The sequence below is a fragment of the Rhea pennata genome, chromosome 1 (genome assembly GCF_028389875.1).
Source record: "Rhea pennata isolate bPtePen1 chromosome 1, bPtePen1.pri, whole genome shotgun sequence".
In the NCBI taxonomy this organism is placed as follows: domain Eukaryota; kingdom Metazoa; phylum Chordata; class Aves; order Rheiformes; family Rheidae; genus Rhea; species Rhea pennata.
In genome coordinates this window covers 109491387-109510638 of record NC_084663.1, presented here as the reverse complement: position 1 = coordinate 109510638, position 19252 = coordinate 109491387, and the positions used below count along the sequence as shown (strand labels likewise).

The window sequence follows — 19252 nt, the reverse complement described above, 5'->3', positions numbered from 1 at the left end:
GCCTGGGCACTGGGACTGTATAGCCCTGTGTAGGCAGTGCTCTGCTGAAGAAGAACTTGGGTACAGAGAAAATTAGCCTGGTAGAGCCCTGCATTAACATGTTTATATTGGTCTTGGTACTTGAGCTAGATTGTACAGATCTGATTTTAATCTTTTGCAGGACATCATTGCATTGCATCAGTGGAGATATTCTTACAATGTGCTTAGTCTCACAGTCTTCCTATGAGATCATCCTGTTTTTAGGATGGGAGGAACTAGCCACAGGAGACTATCGATGCCATGGTGGCTGAGAGGTTTGGGGTGAATTCCCCTCTGGAAGTCCCTGTCTCCTCTGACTATAGGGTAAGGCTATAGAGCGAGCTTTAGATGGTGAGCTTTAATCCCATTTGTGGTCTAATGCCGTATCCAAGACTATAATAATCATTTGTTATAAATTTGCATCCTCATCCTGAAGATTTTATTCCTGAGGTCTAGGATGACAAGAAAACTGCAGACTCAAACATATCCAGTCCACTCTTTGTTTCACTGGTTCAGTTGGCAGATAGCTCCTTCAAGGGTACTGATGACAATGTGTTTTACAGATTGTGTCAAAAACAAACGAGCAATCAAACCTTCCTGCCAACAGTGAAAAACAGCAAAAAAATGAAAAATAACAAAAAAGATGTACATAACAGAATGACTCCTTTTCACAGCTATATTGACTCCCAGAGTTAGGAGGACTGTGTTGAGACTCTCCTTTTCCCCTTGTCTTGATTTGATTAGGAGTGGCAGTATGTTTTCCACGGACTGGAGAATGCGATGGAGGTATTGCTTGAAAGGGAAGATCAGTGTTATGTTAATGTGAAGTCTGTGGCACAGTGAGTGTTTCTTGTGTAGGACAGAGGATCTTACTTTTACCCAGTTTAAAGCTTTTAACTCACTGCAAAAACTAGATAAATTTCTTCTTGTTTATGAAATGGGACTTCTCAATTACTTTATGAAAATACTTCTAAACTGCAGCTGGTCCCATTTTGAGACTTGCTAATCCTCAGCTGCTCTATTTACTTATTTGCTATTACAATGTCGTTTGAACTTGGCCTTGAGGGTTCAGATCAGTATGCACCTTAGCCATTAATCCTGTACATAAAACTTTCATCTCCTCCCCCACTACTTGTGGCTTCAAGAAACTTACATTTGTGCTTGGCATGCTTTCTGACCTTGACTTTTGAGCATTCAGGCAGAGTACTCGCTTATTACCATATAAGTTCATACCCTTGACATACCATGAGTAATTGATCTCAACTCTCAATTATTATGTTAAGCTTATATGGATTTAGAAGGATGAGATCCTTCCTAATTAACCTCAAGTTTTTTTGATAAGATTACACTCAAGATTGACACTGACAGTTCATAATTTATCTGAATTTTAAGGAAGCTCTTCATAAATTACCAAGCCAGGACTTCAGTATTATTACAGAAATAGGTTGCAAAATCCACTAAAAATGCTGAAAACAGAAAATAATTTTGTAAAGGATTGTAACAGAGATGGAAGATGTGTCAAAGCCCCACAAGCAACAGTGTTTCACTGAGCAGTAAGGAAGAACCTGAACGGAAGGTTGTATTTCATGTTACCTACTCTAAGTTAAACTTTAGTGATCAAAATAAGCAATGAAAAGCTAACGTAAGAAGCAACACAGTGAATTCTGTGTTGTGTCTGAACAATTTAATTCTATTACAGTCATCCCACTCTGGCAATCCTCTCTCACCCAGCTACACATGCTCATGAAATTTATTGGAGCTTAATGCCCTTGAGAGCAATGCCCCTGTGTGAGGGGTTTGTCATTAACCAGTGATTCTGATGTGCCGATGAGACATACGCATGTTTAGCATGACAGCATAAACCTTATTTCTTTACAGAACCAGCCTAAAAATAACTCGTTTGGAATGTGGTTAAAAGGATTTGTGTGACTGAAAAATTACTAGGACTCTTTTCTGAGCCCTCACAGGTGGATCCTGAGGTCTGCAGCCTCCAGAGGTTCAGCTGGTTGGGGCCAGATCCCTAGGAAGCATTACTCCATTAAGGCCAGTGAGGGATGAATTAACACAAAGTCAACAGATCTTTGCTAACTCACACCAACGGAGGAGTTAGTTCTAAAAATGTGTAAAATAAATAAATAATGTGTTTCTAAATGAACTGATCCTCTTACTCTGCTGTGTAACCGCCTCACTGAAAGCCTGAGAAATTTGGGACTGTCTAGCTGCTATACACAGGCAGCGTTAGATTTCTGCATGATTTTGTGCTTGGCTTACAGAAAGTGGAGGAAATAGTTTTTAGCAATGTGATTGAAATAGATTATGCTATATCACACTGCAAGGAATGTGATATTTTGTATAGAATGGGATACAGAGGTTCAGGCACCAGATAAACTGGGAGGGTGTTTCAGCAGCTGGTTATAGAAAAGATGCAAACACTTTCCTAGAAATGGTGCTGAGACTTTGCTCTGTGAAGAGGGAAGCAGGAGATCAGCATTCTGGTAGAAGAGGAATGAATATGGATTCAGACAAAATAGGCATTTTCATGTAGTGTCATTTTTACTTTAGATTGATTAGTCTGACCTTCACTAACTTTCTAAATACAGCACAGTAAGTTTTTTTTTCTTCTCTGGTCTCACTGGGATTAGGGCATAGATTGGCAGTTAGGCTGGCCCTGTGGGCCACAGAAAAGACAGCGGAGAATATTAGCTTGTGAGCACTGAGAGAAAATATTTAAACCCTTCCACACAGATGTTGATAAGCAGAGCTGTTGATGGACAGCTATTTGCAACATTATGGTCGTGTATTTGTAGACCTAAGGGAATCAGATACCAATGTCCTCATAACTGCTAGCCTCGTAATTATGTATGACAGTCTTATCATACAGTATTACTAGAATTTTGAAAGTATGTTGTGAAGCTGGAGATGTGATAGTCCTCTACAGTTCAGCATCAGATAGTGAAAAATTTTAGCACAAAAGATAAATCTTGAGATTCTAAATATATAGGGTTAGGACCTGGATAATATAAAGTAATTTAAAAAATGTAATATACCAATAAAGATAAATATTACAACTGTTATAATGGCCCTTTAATAGACCCAGAATTCTTACAGTGATTTCTCCCTTTAGGGGTGGGCTGTTGCTCTCCATAGTTCTACTGATTAAGGTATTAATCAGTAAAGACTTCCATTCAAATTAATAGAATTAAATGTGATAGTGGAGCCTGACCCTTGAAATTTTAAGAATATCTACAACATTGCCAATTTCTGCCTGTTCAAGCACTTATGTGGTTCATTTCACTGTCACACCTGGATGTATCACCAACTTTTTTGGCCAGTTCTGGTTTTGCCACTACAGATCCTCAGTGAGAGCAGTTTAGAAAACCAAATATTTCACTTAAATGGCGTGTGGGGGGGAGGAATCAATAGGATATGAAATTCTGGGAAACCCTTTCTCCAGGAAACATACACATATATTTTATCTTCTTGACTATGTAGCTCAATAATCAGCTATGCCAACCTCTGCTATTGAGACACTTTCCTGGCTCCCCGCCTCATTTCTCATCAATTCCTGATGCTCTGTTTTAAAGACTGCCTGGTTTCCATCCTGACTTCTTTTCAGCCAATATTATCCACTTAGATTTTGATACCCATTCTAATCCTCAGTTTTACTCTGTTCATAAAGTGCTGCCATTGATTTCAATGGCAAAATACTATGATTATGTATGTTGAATAGATAATAATCCTTCCCGTCAAAGGTAAGAAAGATCCTCGTTAGTTGAACAAATATATTTCTACCTCACTGATTAAGCAGTTCTGAGCACAGCTATTTCGGTCCTGTCTTTAGCATACATACTATGTACCTTGGCTGGGCTGGGTAGTCCTATCATCTTTCCACCTGCTTATGACCCCCTGCCTTTTCCATGCTGTTCCACACTAGGACTCTCCTCTGGCTATCAATGCTTGCTTTTGAAAGTCTCATTCATTTCGTATCATTTCTTACTTCAGTTTCAGTGTCTCCCTTTTTGCTTGTGCCCTGTTTGAATGGAAGAAACTGTTTCTTCATCTAACATACACATCTATTGCATTTTCCCTCCCTGTCTTTTCTGCCTTCACAATGTGAACTCTTCAGAGCAGAGGCTCTGTCCTTCTGCACAGCTGTAATGCTTCTTTCCCGCACTGAGAGCCTGAATTTCAGTAGCGCCAAGTGTACAATAGTAGTTTGTACATTGCAGTGTAGATAATCTGAAGCAAGTAATGAGCAAAACCAGCTTCCTTCCTCCCTAGCTCTGAGAAGGAATTTTTCCTCCTGAAAGACTTGAGTATTTGTGTCTATAGTAGAATTTGCATGTTTAACACCTTCTGTCTTCTTCTCCAACAGCTTGTCCTGGCTCTAATCTCAGTGATGCAAGAGAAGCAAACCTATAGTCTTGTCAGAATAAAGACTAAATAAGAACAGGGGAATCTGGTATAAACTATCAATTTCTTTGTTATTTTACCTACTCTTATTTCTTTCACGAAGCTTTGCTTGTATTTTAAGAGGATTTGGAGGCCACTGGAGAGTATGATATTTTATTTATTTATTTTTCCTGGAGAACTGCCTTGGTGACAGTATCTGTTGCACCCCACCACTCTAATGCAGAGAAATAGGCCTTCATGTTTCAGGTAAGAGGTTCGAAATGAGGCCATGGAGGTCTGCAGGCAAAGACCAACACACAGAGTTTAAAAGTGTTGTCTCAACTACTAGAGTTTGGGCTAAGATCAGGGAGGGATTGTTGTAAGCACAGTTATTGTTTGAGAACATTTGTTTTTTAGTTTTTGTGGGGCAACATAGCAAAGACAGCCACTATAATCAGGGAGTTTGGGCAGCATACAAATTCTGGAGGGAACTGGACAAAGACAATATCTGTTTACAAAAAACAGGGAGACAGAACTCAAAGACATCTAAGTGCAAAAGTAGCTTCCTGTCCACATTTGAAAAACACAAAGACAAAAACAAAAAACAAAGCGTTTCAGCAAATTCTTTTCCTCTTGAGCTGTGCTATGCAATTTTAACAGGGGAGAATGGTAGCAAAGTTGGCATTTATCACCCAGTGTTGAAGACAGCTGTAGGACGAACAGTGTCCTTTCCCCCTTTCTTAGTTTATTCAAATGAATTTGCTGATCTGAAAGCATAACTATGACAGTTACAAATGGATCAAAGTCTAAATTTTTTCTGGAATAGATCCTCAAATGTAAAGAAACACATTTCCTCCCTTGTCAGCAGTAGACTTGTACATATTTGCATCCGCACAGAATCTACTTTATTCCTAATATGGGTGGTGGAATTCTTTGGAAATAAAAATGAGGTTACCAGTTGAATGTCACAGAAGTACTGCTGGTCAAAAGCTGGAGACTATAGTAAGCAGAAATAATTTTAAAGTTCTAATTCACTGGTATTTCATTAAGAGAACTTCTGACATAAGAAGACCCAATAATGGGTGCTTTCTCAGAACAGTAGGTGGAGATGAAATGGATATTGGACATGGACCTGTTCATGACATTGAACATGCTGATTGAAAGTGTTGTTTTACCTCCCTAAATGGACTGTTACAATATTTATAAATATTGTAACCCCAGGTTTTATCATCTTTTGTAAATTTGTACAGGTGAATTACTAAAAGATTAAGATCAATATGTCTTTTTCTTGGCATGTGGAGGAAAGCCAAGATACCCAAAGTACCGCTGTCAGAATTCTAGGTCTTTTAGTACCCACAGCCCAGGTATCTTGCATTAATGTTGTGTGGTGCAGAAGATGATCTTAAAAAACTAACTGCCTGAGCTACTCTCTTGTTTTCAGTTCTGTACTGAGTTTTTTATATTAATTTATCAAAAACATAAGATTTGGTATGCTGATAGAGCATGTCTAAGAATCTTGACACAGATATCTTCTTTTATCTCCTTCAGTTTTGGAGCTGTTCATTTCCTCCCCAGAATTATGCACGGAGGCCGTGCATTCCAGAAAGGGTCTTGAAAAAGGCAATAAGCATTATCAAAGATTTACTTGAAAAAGGCAATAAGTGTTATCAGAGATCTACCTGAAACATAATATGCCATCCTTGCCCCAATTAGAGACTGGGTATCAGTTTGTTTCTCTTCAGATGAAGCATTTCTTCCATCTTTACTTAGAAAGGGGGAAAAATTGCTGTTTCATCTCCCTCATGGTCCCTCTGATATATAAGACATCTCAAAGGAAATTTACATCAGCCTGTTATGACTTTATACCTCCCCCATCAAATAATGGCCTTGAGCGTGGAACAGAGACCTGAGGGAAATATGACAGAGAAGGAAGAGAGCCAAGCAATTAATAATATTTATAATGCTTCCTACATGCAATAACCTATGATAAAGTTCTTTTTTTTTTTTTCATTATTTCTTTGTGTAAAAATTGCTGCATAAAGTTAGTACAAATATGTATACCAGATAAGTATGGGAAAGATTCCCTGTTTCAATGTGTTTGCTCTGATTTTGACTTAAGTTTAAGGGGGTTTTGGAGTACAGGAAGTAGTAAATAGAATCAGTTTAATTTAATACTGTACACTACCAATGTCTAGGGAGTCCTTGTGTTCAGTGATATCTGTCTTGCATAGCTATTAGTACACAACAGAAAGCTTGTATATTTTGCTGACAGCAAGTATATTTACTTAAATAAACTTAAACAATTGAAAGAGAAATATAATCATTACAAAATTATATATAATATATATAAGACAAAACGAACTGCATGAAAAGTATTTTGTTCAGGTGTGTTTAGTGGGTTACCAGTCCATCACATATGTAGTGCTGGCTTTACTTGATTTAAATGTGTTCTTTATTAAGGGAGTTGCTACATAGCATAATGGGGCCAAAGTCTGGCTTTAAGGACATAGCTGCTAATTTAAGAAGTCAGCATGTCAAGTGACACTACTAAATGGAGCTGATTTTATGGTGGATTTTTTGCACAGGTGAGATGATTACCTAGTTTATAATTACTAAAGACAGAACATCTTAACATGGATTCACTGGAGGACATATCAGTTGTCATTTTCTTGGTTTCAGTAAGTGCTCCGAGGTCTCAGTTGTTACTATTTGTAAAACATGCATTCTAAATCTTATCCTATGTGAATATCCTTGGTTAATGATTCTTCTGTGTACTTGGCAGCCCTGTCAATAAAGGCGGGGGGGCGGGGGGTGAAGGAAGAAAAAGAATTAAAAGAAAACCAGTGTCCTTGCCTGGTGCAGTAACCTGAACAGTTCTTGGGAAACAGTCCAGTACAGGCACAGTAGCACGGTTAATTAAAGCAGTAACATCATTAGTATACTAACTCAGAAGTATGTGAATGTTGAATCTGCGTATATCAGAGAACCATTGCAATTGTTTTGCTTCTGCTGCTTGGTTTGTTTATTTATTTATTTTCTGGAATTATATGCAAGCTGGGGTAAAAGGAGATATGATAAACTAGTCAATCAATACGTAAATTAGAAGGCTATATGATTTTTAGGGAAGACCTTTTATACTATCAGGAAGAGCACGAACTCATTAGTTTATTGAGATACTAGAAGCCTGAGGAAGCTGTCATGATATGGCTCATGGTGGATTTAGATTTCTGCCAATGAGCTGTTGAGAGCCATAGCAAGGCATAGGGTTTTGAAAGCTTGTTGTTCTTCTGGATCATCACTGATAGAGATTATTTCCCTGGGCTGGGTTTCTCAGTGGTCTGCTGCTGCACTCTGGATTATTACTAGACATTATGACTATCATAGGGTAGTGCCACTGCTATCTGAGCACTCTGGTGCTCAGAGATTGGGAGAGTATTATAAATGAGAGGGGGAGGAAATATGTGCACACACACACTTACTTTTTCAGATATCACTAATTAGTTGTAGGATGCATGGGGGGGTTTCATAGAGCTACTGAATGATGCTAAACCTCTGCTCCAGTCTCTGTTCATAATTATAAGGAGCTAGATTTTCCCAGTATTTCTACTTAAAATTGTAGAAATGTAGAAAATGGTGCTGACTGAGCGATGTGACACTCCTTTTTTGATAGTGTTACAAACTAGAATAATGAAATTTTCAGCACCTCACCCACTGCTAGTGAAACAAAAATATGATTCATTGTGTCTCACACAAAGTATGTACAGGAGAAGAATTTGAGCTGTATTTGTGTATTAAATGGCAAGGGTCAGAATCTGCCTTCACATGAATACACTGACTGTGTTGAAAGAATCACAACCAAATAAGAACAAATGTTAGCCCTTTGTAAATCACAACAGAACTCGGGATAATGCCTGCAAGAATTCAAACTAGTGCAATCATCAAATTGGACATCTTACTTGGGTTTGGAATAGCAGGCCAACAGGACTGTGGCTTCATGCCTGCGATCCATGATTTAATAAGCATTTTATCACTCAGGACCTTATTGTCATGGTTCACCCAACTTGGTATGGAGAACATAAAAATAGCTGTTGATACTGTAAACTTCATGCAAGCTCACCTTACTGCTTCAAGAATATTATATTTATTGTGGGCTTATGGACTGATTAACTCTTGGATTTTTTCATCTAAAACATAGAAAAACATCAATCAAAGCAAAATCCTAAGAATATTTGCACTTCACATTTCAGTACTGAGACTGACTTGTGTGTTTTGCCAGTCTATAAATAATGAGGCACCCAAGGCCTCTTGAAAAGGTATATTACCTAAGAGGTGAATTACTATTACCTGAGATAGCGATGAGGACCACCAAACTCACAGGGAACTTAAGCATCCATACCAATGGAAACTCTGAAAGAATAGCACCCTTATTGAAACTTATTTTAGGTTTCTCAGAGGTATTTGCCCATTATTATCACAGATCACACTTGGGATTTGCCCTCTGAGCCCCGATATCTTGCATATGGATACAAGGACATGAAAGAACCACCCTTGTTTTGGCATGACCTTTGCCCTGTGTACTGCTTCCATCAAAAAGAAAAAGTTGAAAACATTTTCCGTATTTGCTTGTCCTCAAAGAATCTATGCTGCTTTGAAATTCATGTTATTTTCCTCCCAGAGAGGTAGCTGTTACTGCATGTTACTTCTTACTCATTATGGCAAACTGAATAAATATCTATGCAGGGAGAAAACCTATTTTGTAGCTGTTCTTTTAGTGATTTTTTCCCCCACCATTGGGAAGCCTCTGGTGTTTTGAACTGATCCTTCCTGACATGGAAATGTTTCTAACAAAACAAAATTGTGTTCAGCATAAATTTGTCCACGTTTTTGGTTTTGCTGTAGTGGTCATCTTTTGGAGTCAAAGTGCAGGCCTGTGGCAGGACAGCAGAGGGAGATAGTGCTCAAAGGAGGAAGAAAGGGCGAGGAGAGGATTCCTCCACATCGCAATGGTCGCAGGTAATCACCCCAGGAATAACGTTCAGCTCAGTAGCAGCCTTCCATTAGAAAGGAATAAAAACTACAGTTAAATTACTTTGCTCCACTATTGGTGAACGCTGGTGTAAATAACTGGCAGCGCGGGGCAGGACTCACCTGAAAGCGGCCGTCCTGACTTTGCCGGCCGCCCTGGCTGGGAGCCAGCTCTTGTGTTGGTAATTCCCCACGGGCAGTGACCTTGGTAGGTTACAGAAGCATGCCGTACTGACTTTATTAAGGCCTGCCCTTTATTGCCAGTGTGTTTAGTGCCTGTGTTGGTTTTCTAATTAAAATGCTAAAATATGGTTCCAGGAGAAAGTTTAACAGATTATTATCTTCCCTGCACAAAAAGTAGTGAGTGCTGGGACATATCTGTTTAAAGTGACTGTTCAAATGACATTTTGATGTTCCATATTTATAGTATTCTCCACCAGCAACTTGCATATTAAGGGATAGATTAAGGGCTGCCCCAGAAGTGGATCAGAGAGTGCATCTGAGTCACTTGCTCTCTGGCCACCCAGCCTCTCCTCTCTCATGCTCACCTTGCCTGGGGAGCTGCTTTTATCAGGATGGCATTGAGTCCTTATTCCTCTGCACTGGCGTGTATCTATGGCAAGGCAGCTGCTAGCCCCTAAGTTTTATTTGAGCCACAGCAGGGTTGATAAAGTCTCACTTGAAACCCAAGTTCTTGTTTTAGCTTGTCTGTCTGCTACCAATATGGACTGGAATTAGGCATGTTGTTGACGGCACCGCTGCACCCAGCAGGGCTCGGCTAAGTAAGTGCCTGGTTTGTCGGCAGGACTAGTCTCAACCACCCTGCAGAACTTGCTTCGTTTTAGAGGGGAAAATATGAAAAGGTAAAAAGCAAAAATCTTGAGAGGAAGGTTAAACAGCACCTATCAGCTTTAAGCCAAGTGCCGTTTGATAGACTTCTAGGCAAGTGACTGGTTGGAAAGGGACTGTGGCAGGGTTATCAGTGGTCCAAAACTTAAAATTGTCTTCCTGAAGCTGTCTTTGGTGCTGGCAGCTGTAATACTTTGAACGCGTGAGCATGCCCTCCACTGGGAGCAACATGCCACAGTGCTGGACCAGTGCTGGTGTCTGCACTGCCACCCGCAGTGCCAAATGTGGCTCAGAAAGGTTTTGCTGAGGATTGTGAAGTTGTGGTGGGGAGGGACCTTGCTGTCCCAAAAGTAAGAGCTGTCCCTGGTCTTGGTGTTACCAACACTTTAAAAGTTGGAAAAATCAGCTACCTGTGTAGCAGTTGCCTGAGAGTCCCCTAGAAATCTTTTTTTTCTCTTCCTTTTTCTTTTTTTTTCCCGTGGGATAAAAAGTGGCATAAGCAACCTTGCCCTATCATATTGTATTTTTAGTTTAGTATTTCCATTTGACTACAGACTGTGCTGTACCGCATCCCTGCTGTCCAGGCTTGGAGTGCATCCTTCTGCCAGGGTTTGGCCCCAGGGCCTGGAACTGGTGGAGCTGAGGACTACCCCATCCTGCTGGTGTCATGGGGAGCATGGCCGCACCACACTAAGGTATGAGGGATGTCTTCAGGGCCCTGACACCCACTTCATGAAGGCTCCCAAATTAGTGATTAGATTCATAAATATAGGCTTTCCCAAAGTTTCCCTTGGCTTAAAAACCTGAGTTTAACAGACCAGAAACACTGACACAAAGGCAGGCCAAAGCCTCGGGAAGGCTTGAACTCATAGGCCTTAAAAGCTTAGCAGGAAAGACATCATTTAAAAAAAAGAAGAAGAAAAAACTACTATTCTACTATTCACTTATTTATTGCCTTGCTGTGTGGAGCTTCTGACATCAATCTGCTGCCCTATAACTTTTTTTTTTGATACTATTATTCAAGCATCAGCTTAACTAGAAGTTAATTTATTAGCAGCTTCTTCTAAGAGGCAGCCTCAGAGGATCTTTCAAGAAACATTATATTTTTGTCCTGTTTCTCACTTGAAAAGACTTTCTGGGTGTAAAGTTCCTCTAGTCTGAGCACAAGTCAACAGCACATCCTGTGCAGAAAGTCCAGGAAAGATTTTATTCCTTGGAGGAATCTTTCCCCTTCCAGAATTTTAGATGTTCTTTCTCCATATTATCTCCCAACCTATAGGCAGTACAGGGTTCTCCCTTCTTCCAGGTTGTTTGCTTTCATCTCCTGGCATGAAAAAGGGAAAAAAAGTGCAAACAGCACCCTGGTCTACCAATGAGCTGCTTCATCACTAAGGCATTAGTACAAATATCTTTGAGATATTTCTATTTCTGGTTTTGTATAGTTCATGCTATTTTTTTCACTCAAAAGGGCATTTTCAAATTGAAAGTCTGCTTTTGATTTTAACACCCAATTTTGCCCAATACCAATTTTATAGATTTTTTTCCTTAGTAAAATGAGACACTACGGTTTTACTGATTTCACTAGCAGAACAAAATTTCCAGACAGTTTTCTTACTGAATGTATCTGCTCTGACTTGAAAGACAAATGTGGAAGATGCATTAGAAATTAGGCAGAAATAAGATGCCATTTCAGTAGCTGAATTGCTAAATGCCATGTTTACTGTATGTTCCTTAAGATTAGTAAGAGCTCTACTTCTTATGCCTTTGATATACTTTTATTTATTAAAACTTCAGAAAATCAGTTTTCACTAGAAGTTTTTACTTGTATTTCAGCAGCAGGAAAAATAGCTGACTTTTGTGCTTAAAAATCAGATTGACTTATGCTTGGAAAAGGTTTGGCACTCTGATCCTTTGCTGAATGATACTGAATCGTTTCTCTTTGTGTGTTTCTATTAAACGGATACAAAGCAAAGGACAGCTTAAGTAAGCACCTTACGTTTTGAAACAGATAGTGCTGTAGATACTAATAAATTTGGATTTTGGGCCACCTACCCCAGAAGAGAAGTGGATATTCTGCTCAGCTTTGGAGTTACTGTTTTGGGGGTGGGGGATAGAAAAGGACTTCCAGACACCCAACTCAGTTGTAGAAGAAGATATCAAACAGTTGAAATTTCATCTCCTACTCAGCTTTGTAGTGGGCATGTTTATTTGAAGAGCTAGGTAGGGTGTTTACTGGGAGGAGGTGAGGGAAGATTGTTTTGGTGAAGCTCCTGTTTTGGATAAGGATCTTCTAATGCAAATGTTTATCTGCACCCAGCCTCTGAGTAAGGCAGAGATAGGGATGGACTGAAGGAAACTGCAGATCATATGTTGAAGAAGCTCAAGAAGGAAGAAAATGCATGTGATTAATTTGTAGCAGCCCATGGTAGTTGATGGAGTTAGGGGGAAGACATGGGGGGAAGATGAGCCTTGAGTGTGAGGCAAGCTGACAGTGGCCTAAAGCGTACCTTGTGAAGCCGAAAGCTAGCGCTGGAGAGGGCTCTTTGTGGGAACAGGAGCTGCTGAGGGCAGGATCAGGAGGGAAGGACACAGATTATAGAACAAACCAGGGGTGATGCCAATGGAAGGAGCCAGAGGAAATGAGATAAAAATGATAAAGGGATTTGAAGAAGAGAGATTATTTGAAAAGTCAGAAAACGTGGAAGAGCTTTAAGGAGGTAGCATCCTTAATTTTCACCCTACAACCCTGCAGCAAGTATTATGAAGGGAACATGCCAGAAATCTTTATTCAGCGGTAATCTCATCATAATGACCCCTTGGAGCTTTTGGCAGACTCCAATTTAAAATGGCTCTGAGATATACTAACATGACACAGTTCAGCTTATCTTCAAGACATCTTAAAACTGCCCTAACTCAGGAAGAGGCTTCACCTGCAAGTCAGAGACTAGAGCTGAGCTTATATTTTAGTTTCTCCAAGCAACTTCTGACTGTATAACCTGTTAATCCCATGATGCTCTTCCTTTAACAGTATCACCAAAAATAATATTGGGAGGGGAGAAAAAAAGGCATGACTTTGAAAAGTGGATTTCAGTAACTACTGAAAGAACTATGGAGAGTGAGCTTACAATCTTTTGATGTTTTGGTGCCTTTCTGGCAGTTATGCAAATGTGTTAGTGTGCTTAATCCATGGATAGCTGGATGACGTTACCTGACCTAAATAGTAGGTTGCCTCATTAGTGTAATGGTACCTTCTGGCTTCGTCATTTATTAACATAAATATGTCATCTTCTGGTACCTGTGGCTTTTTTGTTCATAGGACAGGCTGTTTTCAGAGTCTCTAAAGTGATGGATAATTCTGTTAAGAGAGTTAGAAGTTCAGTCTCTCATAGTGATGCTTGTTAAGAAACTTTATGGATCTTAAATAAGAGGAAGGGAATCAAATATTGCAGGTGAAATACACCTCAGATCTTGGCTGACTGCAGGTGGCAGCGTTTTACAGTTTTGAACTCTCAGGCTTGTATGCATTACTCAGGAGTCAGGTGACAACCAGTGCTATGGTTCTGAATGATACCTACTGGCAGATATGGTGCCAATAGCCATGATGTGAAGTGGAGCCCATTTTACAATGCTGTGTGTGCAGTGCTCCCCTGGAAGTGAAGTCCTGCAAGAAGCAGGAGTGACTTGCATGTATTTATCAGGTATTCAGAGATAGAGGATGATAATGAGGTGAATCATGATTTCCAGAATGTACAACAACTTGGCAATTTTGAGATATCCACAGAGATCAAAGTTTGGAGTTTTAAATATTTAAGACTCAAGGGATTACTTTCCACCTATGTTTTAGGTGAAGCCACAAGGACTGATGGTAGCACATCTACCATCGGTTAGGAGAGCTGGATAAAGAGCAAAGCAACGATGGAGAAGAACCAGCAACTGCTCATGGCTATTTAGAATATTCTCTTGCAGTGTACCTCTCCTTGTCCATACACTTTTTTTTGGAAAGAAAAGAAGTTTGCTGCTCAAGTGGTCACATCAGTAAGCCCAATCATGTAACCTTTACTCACACAATCCCACTGAATTATTCATCAGTGTATGTGATTTAGTAAATACTTCGCTCAAGTTAAGGAAAAGAGAGAAGTAGAGCTCGAGCTAGGTCCTGATGTAAATCACATACCTCAGCTAAAGTCAGTGAGGGATACCTGTCTGCACTAGCTGCAAGTCTGACAAGACTTCTGAAGAACATAGGAAATAAAAATACTAAACAAGAAAAGGCATGTGATTGTGGTGATGGCATCTCCCTTACTGGCAGTTGGTGGACAAACAGGAGAGCTGCAAGAGTAATTATTCATGAGTAATGTAAATGATGAATATTTCTTTTTCTATTCATTTCTTCATGAATTGTCTGGAAGAGGTCACAGTTTTCTCAGCTGCCTTCCTTACTTTAAATTATTTGCCAGATTGTTCTTGTAGATAATTCACACCCTGTAACTCATCTGCAAGCAACATGGTGGAAGACTTCTGAATGGATGAGAGGGTCTTTTGGGGGCCATGAGTTGTCTTCTCTCCTTCTTTCACATTGACTTCACTGAGGTTAGGTCACCAGCATGAGCGAAGGATGCACATCAAATAATTAGTACTTAATAATATTGGGCTACACCCTTATTCCTAGAAGCAGTACAGCTCCAACTGGAAAATGTCAGTCTTAATAGGCAAAAAATTTTCTAAGGCTAGTGGGCTCTTGAAAACTTCTGTCTGAGCTGAGGACCCTGTCTAAGTGAAGTGTTAATGAAGCAATGGGGTCACAGACGAAGGTTCTCTGTAAGGGACATTGTTCTCAGTAAAGTGTTTAGTGCCTGAACCTTGCTTTTCTACAATCAGTGCTTTTCACTGAGGTCATTAGTCAATTCAAAGGCACAGAAAAAATTGTGTAGTTGCTAGTTTTCCATCTCACTTAAATATATGGGACTTAGCCACTTAAAATACTCTGAGACTACTTTTCACCTGTAAAAGTGACAGGTAAGCCAAGTAGCTGACATAAATTTGGTACACATTTGCAAACTGGGAGCATCTTCAGAAGTGTATATGCAGCTTATTTACAGCACTGAAGTTCTGCCGTAAGCAGGCAGAACCTGCCCTTCCAGCTAAAACGACTGAATCAAGGCAGGTGTAATAGAAGCCCTGGAGACCTCTTTGAGTGAAAAGAGGCTATTTTAAAATTGGCTAAAACTTGTAGCATATGCTTATCAGCCTTACTCCCACAAGGAAACCACTCTGTCTATGATAATATTTAACGTCCTATCCTGTCTAGCTACTCACATCAGCGGGGAAAACACCATGCTAGTAGGCAGTAGAACATGTTCAGATGTTGTAGAAATGCAGTCATTGTGCCTCTAGAAAGTGATGACCCGTACATTTTTCCATTGAGAAATTATGATTCAAACATTAGATTTATAGTACCTTTATTTGAATTTTTTTTATAGCATTCATCTTCACAAGTTGAGATGATGTCATAACACAAATGATGCAGCTATCAAGTGCATTTTGACAAGCCAGCCCTTAACAAGTGAAGATTAATGTGCTATTCTAAAACTGAGCTTTTATATATGCTGTTTATACAAAGGAAGTATTAAAAATGAAGAAATGGGCTGTCTGCCAAAGTACTGATGACATGCAAAATATTGAAATAAATAGCTGATGATGCAAAAAGGCTGAGAGGTATGTTTATTCAAGCACTGCATCATCACATGTTTGTATCTATGCTCTGGAACTGTTGTCGTGCCTTCTCAGCAGTCTGTTCACTCACCATGACTGATTTTTGCCCCTGTTACTGTGGTGCTAGTAGTCTTGACTCCAGTGTATATGCAGAATAAGGGGTAGTTGTTCTATCACAGTAACAGAATATTAATTGACAACAGGACATTCTGCATCTTTTGATTGTGAAAAGAACAATATGTTCATATGCCTGTGTATCTAATAATTACCTTCTAAAAGCCTTTCTTAAGTCAAACTCATTTCCGAGATACCTGGTATAGCCTGACATTGGGAAATATCTCTAAAATTAATATTCAAGTAATGATTTTTTTAAAAATCTCTACCACACTAATCAGCAAACAAATGAAAAAAAAGGATTAAAAACATGAAAAATTCAGCAGTTGTATAATACCTTCCACCCATGGATCTAAAAGCACTTGCTAAATGTGGTCATTCTAAGTATCCTTTATTTGTATTTTTAGGTTTCTTTGAATCTTAAGCAGACAAATTATTCCAATTCTGTGTTGTAGTTTTTTTGCAACAAATTCTTATATATTACTTTCATTTGATGTGTACATGTGTTTTTATTTTTTACTCCTTCCAACATGGAAATTGTACTTTGAAGGTTAACAACTGCTACTATTGAACAATATGCAGTATAATCAGATAATAGCTTGGAATAGGACATGAGATAGAATCCCATAGTTGGTGAAATAAGGATTCACCAGGATGTGGTTAGGTGATATACAATTATGTGAACTGGAATTCCCCAAGGAAATTTTGATGAAATTTCTCTATTGCTGTGAAAAGTAGCACAGAATTATTAAAGATTGTAAGTGGTCAAAATGCTTTTCTTGGTCCGAAATAGGATGAAAATAACAGACAACATCTTTATTTTTACACTGGGCTGATACGAAATGCAACAACATCTTTATTTTAGCAGTGGGCTAGTAGGGAAAGAAGCTTCATATGATAGTGCCATTCTTATTGGAATAGATGGGCTGATTATCTCTTTTTCTTGTGTGAGCAGGTGAACTTTGAATGTCCTGAGGAGAGTGCATCCATCACCCAGAGCTTAGGAAGTAATGTCTTACATTGCTCATGAAAATACTAGAAGTGAGAATAGGAGGTTTCTGAGGGGAAGCGCTGGCAGTTCTCCATAAAGGCGGGATGGTATGTGACAGTCAGAATCTACTGAGAATAATAAGGGAAATCTGGAGAGGGGAGTCATATTCCTACTGGTGAGGTATTTTCCTAATCACATGCTCTTAATGAAAATTATGTGGCAGGGTCACTGAAAATCAGGTTAACCATATGGCAAGCACTGTGGTTTCTTCATAATGCATGGGCTTGCTAAGGATTAGAAATCTATTAGAGAACAGATTTAAAATTCCATTGAAGAAAGTAATGAACTGCATTTCAGTGGAGAGAAAGTAATCTCAGATAAGCAGAGAGTACAGTCAGTTTGACAGTGTGTTGAAGAGGTTCAGGAGGTGAAGTAAAAGTCATGCCAAAACACCGAGGAGACACACTAAGGTGAAGTTCTATTACTTGTTTATTGCACTGTAATGCAGTGATGCAGTGTGATTTCTTGAGGAGGAGTTCTGTAGGTGAAGTGCATGCAAGATCATATCTATTAAAAGCAACTTTCAAAATAGTGAACATAAGGGACTGAAAAAGTATGTAGCTGAAAAACAGATGAAATAGTCTCTAAGATCCTTCAAATAAAAAATAAGATACTAAATTATATTAAGTTCCTAAATGTTCAGAGAACTATCAGCTAATCAAAATTATGCCTAAAATGACTCCACAGGGTGCACATCAGAATCTATAAAAATAGATGAGAAGGTATTTTAAATCTCCAAAATTTGAAAGGAGGAAAAAATGGTTGCTATAATTTTTATTCAAAAATAGAACCAAGCCCCCTAAACCCTAGAAAGTTTCTTTTCCAGTTAAAGAATGAGCTGTTAACAAACTAGTCATTATGGCTGGATTTCTTGGTTTATTTGGATATGACACTTATGCTCCCAATGAAACTGCATAAAGATGTTTTTCAAAACAAAGAGCAGTACCATAGAAATCAGTATGCAAACAGTGTGTTGCTTCAATATCAATACCAGGCTGCCCTGGATTCCAGACTTGATATGTCATAAGAATTTATTCTCTCTGCATAGCATGTATATTGGACCTAAATTAGCTGTCGGCATAGACGCTTCATCAGTAGCGAATTTTTACCTTTTGTTTTTATATGCTATGGGAAGCATTAAACTCTTTGATGCGATGGGGCAGAGTTGCTTTCCTCCCTGCTGACCTATCAGCAGATAAAAAAATGAGCCATTTCTGGGTTTGCTCTTGTTCTCACTATTTCAGAGTTCATACGGAGCACAGAAGACTGTAGAAGGCAAAATATTTTGAGATGTAGTTTACTATTCTTGTTTAGTTTGGTTGGTATCTTAATTAACACACCCTTTCATTATACTGGGAAAAGAAAGAGGGGCTCTACAAGAGTAGAAGGATGTCAGACTTCTGTTCTTACCAGCCAACAAACGGTAATTAGCTCATGAACTGTCTGACCTGGGATTCTGGAGTCTCAGGGTCAATGTCTCTGATTTCTGTGTGACCTCACACAAGTTATTTAATCATTATACATTCCTGTTCTTCATCAATAGAATTAAACTGAATTGTGGTATTTCTCCACTCTGCAGAAAGTGTTTTAAAAATTTATTCATTATCAAAGCTATTTATGATCATTCATTCACCCATAGGTCCCGCTTGATCCTTTTTTCAGAATTTCTGGTAGCCAATAGCAGATAACTTCATGTCTGCTCTCACCTTTTATTTTTAATTTTGTAGATTGCTACATTCTCTTTTACCGTTTGTTTTTTCTCCAGCTGATGGTCTGTCCCACAAAGCTGCAACTGATTCACTCCCAGTATTTACTTCCTCCACTCCTGCATATACATTGCAGTGTTTCAGTAAAAGCTACTTCTACAGGCTTATTTCCCCCACTACAAAACCCTTTTATTTTTCCTTTCAGTTCTACAGTCTTCTTAACTAACCATTTTTTTTTCTTTTTCAGCTCCATTGAACCCTATGCCTACAGCCTCAGTCACATTTTTCCCATCTTTAATCTCTTTCTGAAACCTTCTACACTCTTATTCCTCGGTTTTCTGGACATTTTTACAGCAATTTATTCCAGAGAAAACTGAAGAGTATG

At 39.0% G+C, this 19252-nt stretch overlaps 1 protein-coding gene across 3 annotated transcripts in view; it reads left to right on the top strand.

The window, feature by feature from the left end:
• NRIP1 (nuclear receptor interacting protein 1) overlaps window positions 1-19252 on the top strand; it is a 195691-nt gene that overhangs the window by 145600 nt on the left and 30839 nt on the right. The window contains exon 5 of one of the 3 annotated variants that reach the window (XR_009961000.1): window positions 9310-9376. The exons of the other annotated variants lie outside the window; for them this stretch is intronic. The gene's annotated coding sequence lies outside the window, so the exon portion shown is untranslated. Of the gene's footprint in view, window positions 1-9309; window positions 9377-19252 lie in introns of those variants that run through there. 3 annotated transcript variants of the gene reach the window in all.